Raw genomic sequence first — 4,653 nt, 5'->3', positions numbered from 1 at the left:
GAATATTGAGGTCCTGATGGATGACTTGATTTGTGACAAAGTAAGGAGCATTAAGGATTTTACGAAGGGTTTTGGACTGTAAGGATTGGATTCTGGAAGAATTTGATGGTTTAGTGGAGCCCCAAAGCTCAACTCCGTATGTCCAGATAGGCCTTATAATAGTCATGTAGATCAGTCTTTTGTAATCATATATAGGTTAAGTGAAAGGAAAAAAAAACTATTTAATAACTAGTGACAAAAACATTTATCAGACCGTCAAAAGGTACAAACCAATGCGCATGAGTCCACACAGTCAAACTCATGTTAGAACAGAGCCCTCATGGCAAATAGAACATTAATAATTAATCCTGTGAATCTCAGAAGAGTCTACAATCAGTAGTGCGGCATACCATACTGTCCCATTGTATTACACAGGGAGTGACTCAAAGTAAACTAGTTGGTAATTCGCGTCACTGATCAGTTCCTTTTCAGTAATTCAGTGTGCATACGGCCTTATAAGCACCGTGAATGCATGTAACAATACACTCTCCAGGGTTCTTACCTCCAATTTCTTATGTTTCTAACAGTCTTCAGCTCCCTAGCCCATAATCTAGATATGCAAGAGTCTATTTTCAAAAGGGGAAAATCAAATTGTATCCTGTATATTAATTACCAAATAATAAGAAGTAATCTGATGTAGTCAGAATAAACATCATTTGACTTAATTATTAGTCAAGTCATTCTTGGTCTTAATTATAAATAAAACCGTAATCAGGTCGAATTCGTTAACGCACTGAACAATCAGTTGTTATAAACTATTTACGAAAGTCAGACGAACTGTCTATATTCTAGTTTAACAATATTTAAATTAGTAACAGATAAAACGCAGATGTCTATAGACGATAAATTTCCTCCCCAGGAGGAGAGGCGGGACAAACCAAAACTTGCCCAATTAGTCACCTTTGGTCACAAAATAATTGGCAGGACTCGTTCCTCAACGAGGGACCAATTAACGGTCTTGTTGGTCCCTTGGGAATAAAGGTTGTTTATTAAGTAATAATTTTGAGGGCCCAACATCTTCAATAGCTAAGGAATAATTATCAAATTCCTAATTACGCTAGGATAAATATTTATAGAATCGAAGGATTACTCATTAAATAACAACAAATCATTCGATATTTCCTATAATCATTTCAAAAGAATTAATCGGTGTGAATATTTAAAAATCATCTTAGATTAAAAATAAATTTACTAAGGCATAATTTAGAGATGTAATTGATTTAATTAAATTAAATTAAAACGTAAAAAGGATTAGAAGATCATGTGAGTAAAGTTCTTCAAATTACTGAATTAAAAAAAATACAATAAATTGGAAATTTTAATTAAAATAAAAAATAATTATATATTACCTATTCTTAATTGATCATTGTTAAATTGGAAGTAAAATCAAATAAAGTCCATTTGAGGTTACAACTGTACACCATTTAAGGTCACACTGTATACCATTTAAGGTCACACATTAATTTCCTGTGATTTTGCAAAAAAAAGGGAAAAATTTTCAACAAAATATTTTTATTTTTCTGTTGCTATAAAAACACATACTAAGGGTTCTATTGAACAGAGATGAAGAATAATAACTTTTTTCTAGCCAAGAATACAACCGTACATCAAAATATTGTGATGTCGTAAACAAATGCAATCGGGAGAGATCGGGTGATTTCGTTTTTGTTTTTTTTCGATTCGAATCTACATTTTCTCCTTTAGTTCTTCATAAAATTGTTTATCACCTCATATTTTTCCAATATTAAGTCTAATTAACATTGGTCATCATTACTCAATCTTTAATAACGATAATAAAATAACGATGACCTGCTCTAGTCGTTATTTTAACACCTAGAGCTTCTATCTCAAGTTAAGGATATTCTATATATTCTAATCTCATATATTCTAATCTCAAGTTAAGGAAACTTTTTTAACAACTAATTTCATAAATCAAACAAAGCTGGGAAAAGCGAATTTTAGAAAAATAGATACTTTAAACCTTATCTCACTGTTTGATCAGCCTTTATGATATTAGAAGAAAAATTAACGATTTAAACATTATCAGTTATTTCAAATACGCAGCGCATTAATAACTAACTAACTTCTAGGTCGTTTCGGTTCTCTTAAAAATACAAGTAATAATTATAATACAAAATATATAAATTTGGGACTTACCAGCTTTCTGCAAGCCAACGATATGAATGAGAAAGTACAAGGAGAGCCATACTCCAAGTTTGTCAATTCTAAAGGAACGGAGCCCTGAAAAAATAAATAAAAAAGGTAATTACTTAAAGTATAAATAAACATAATTCAAATAAAAGTGCAAAAACTATTATTAAGAATTTCACTTCTATAATTAAGGAACCTGACTTAAAGGAATTGGTGATTTTTTTTTAACACACTTCAGTTGATTTTTTTAGAAATCCCTCTTGTCGATGTATCGGATTTCTAAAAACAAAACCTGATAATTATGTTCCGTTGTAGGGAGACGGAGATATTTGGTTGAACAGAAAAATCAGAAAACATATTTAGGATCGCTTATCCCAGCTAGAGGCAGAGAATTAGAATTTTCTGTTTAGATGTTTTTTATTGATAAATAGTACTATCTTTCAAAATTACGGGTAATAAACATAAGCAATATATTTCAAATTAAAGATATTTAAAAATAGAAAAGATTTGTACTCAGTGGATAATAAAAGTAAAATAAATTACTATAACATGAGTTATAGTATGAATTTTTTTTTTTAAATTTGGTTAGGTGCGCTTCATACAACTTAAGACATACCCACCCTACTCTGAGCTGAAATTAATTAAATTCCATTACTGATATTTCTATATTATTCACCGTGGCAATACTCTCCCGTCATAGTTTTCCAAATGAGCCTTTTAGTTGACAGACTATCTTCAATTTAAACAGTTTTCTGAAAAGTACTTTCGATTTCATTAATTGATGCAAAATTATATATTACTTATATATATATATATATTACTTATATGAAATTACATGGTTCGTTTTATTTTTCCTAAAAGCTTTAGTTTTCCAAAAGTATGTTGTAATTACTACTCTTATTTCCAGAAATGAGTTTTCAACCTGGAAAGAATATTTATCTATTCATCTACTTAAACTATCTATGCTTTCATGTTCAAATTGTGAGATGGTCAATTATTTAAAATTAAGAAAAATTAAAGCTACGTTTGAGGAAGATTTTTAAAAAGAATATTCAAAACACAAAATTGAGTTAAAATAGTCCATTACTGTAGTAAAAGTTGTTGAGTAGTTGTAGAATCACGAGTGTACGAAGCATTTTAACAAAAAAAAAAAAAAAAAAAAGAGAGAAACAGTTGAAGAGGTAGCATTCTAAATCTTCTCATCAGATATTCATCCGGAGACCAGACGCCCTCACAGTACACGAGTTTAGGTAATGGTCCGTGGAGATAAATGCCTGGTAATCCTGGGATGGAGGAGTGCGGTATCAACACCACACAAACACAGACTTAAGTAGGCTTAAAACTTGCGCGCGGCAAACAGCCAAGCGACCAGACTAATACAAATGGAATTGTGGCTCCTGTAACTTTTGTAATATATCCTGATCAAGTTGCCATCTCAGCGTCGCCAGGTGCTGAGGGATATCAAAGGGAAGGTGTAATGAAAAACCAAGATATTGCCGGCATCGAACAGTTAGCCATTCCTTCACGCTTGCTTGGTCAAATTCAGCAATTATAACATTTTTTATGAGGAGAAGATGGTTGGTGTCAGTAAATAACACAAATAAGTTGAGAGAACTTATTTAATAGTGCCTACGTTTCGGTCAGAGTTTCTAGCATTCATCAAGGCAATGAACAATGAGCAAGATAACAACCAATTATTACAATAAAATAAAACGGGAAAATATAAACAGAATAATACAAATAAATAATTATAAATTAATAAAAATTAAAAAAAATAAAGTGATGAAAAAAGTGGAAAATAAAAAGTTTATAATGATAATTAAATATGTATAAGTAGAATACCATAATCATGGAAACAAAAAATTAAAATTATATAACACAAAGAAGTATGAATATAATAATTAAAAAAATAACGTTATAGAAAGTAAAACCATATATAAAAGAAAATGTATGAAATTAATGAAATATGTAAGTATAATACTAGAAAGAATATACAAAATATATGGTTGAGTTAGAAAAAAAGAAGTGAATAGAAAAAAATACAATAATAATATGTGGTGGATATAACTATAATAACATGGACGAGGAGAAATAAGAAGAGAATAGAGAAGCACTTCTTTTGTCTAACTCAACCATATATGTTCATTTTTTCTAGTACTATACTTTTATATTTCATTAGTTACATATATTTTCTTTTATTTATTTTTTTTTCTATCCATAACTTTAATATAACCATATCATAAACATAATAAATATTAACTAAAATATTATTGTTTTGTTGAAGAAAATTTAAAAATAGAATATCGATATTTTATTTTGATAATTACATATTTATTTCAATATTTTCTATTGTCGTAATATCGATATGGTATATAAGAAGAATATTCCGATATTATTTTATCGAAATTTCGATATATTGTTTAAAATGACTAAAATAACATATATAAATTTTAAAATAGGAAT

The 4,653-nt window shown here is 29.2% G+C and overlaps 1 long non-coding RNA gene across 1 annotated transcript in view; it reads right to left on the bottom strand.

Moving 5' to 3' along the window:
* The window catches only part of LOC136795912 (uncharacterized), a 184,294-nt gene extending 182,011 nt beyond the window's left edge, over positions 1-2,283 (bottom strand). Inside the window, exon 1 of the long non-coding RNA XR_010843622.1 lies at positions 2,197-2,283. This is a non-coding gene — a long non-coding RNA (uncharacterized lncRNA). The remainder of the gene's footprint in view (positions 1-2,196) is intronic.
* Between the last annotated feature and the right edge of the window lie 2,370 nt (positions 2,284-4,653).

Source organism: Halyomorpha halys, unplaced genomic scaffold (assembly GCF_000696795.3).
Source record: "Halyomorpha halys isolate HHAL.00 unplaced genomic scaffold, Hhal_1.1 Scaffold631.1, whole genome shotgun sequence".
Taxonomy (NCBI): domain Eukaryota; kingdom Metazoa; phylum Arthropoda; class Insecta; order Hemiptera; family Pentatomidae; genus Halyomorpha; species Halyomorpha halys.
This window is presented reverse-complemented; position numbering and strand designations above follow the sequence as displayed.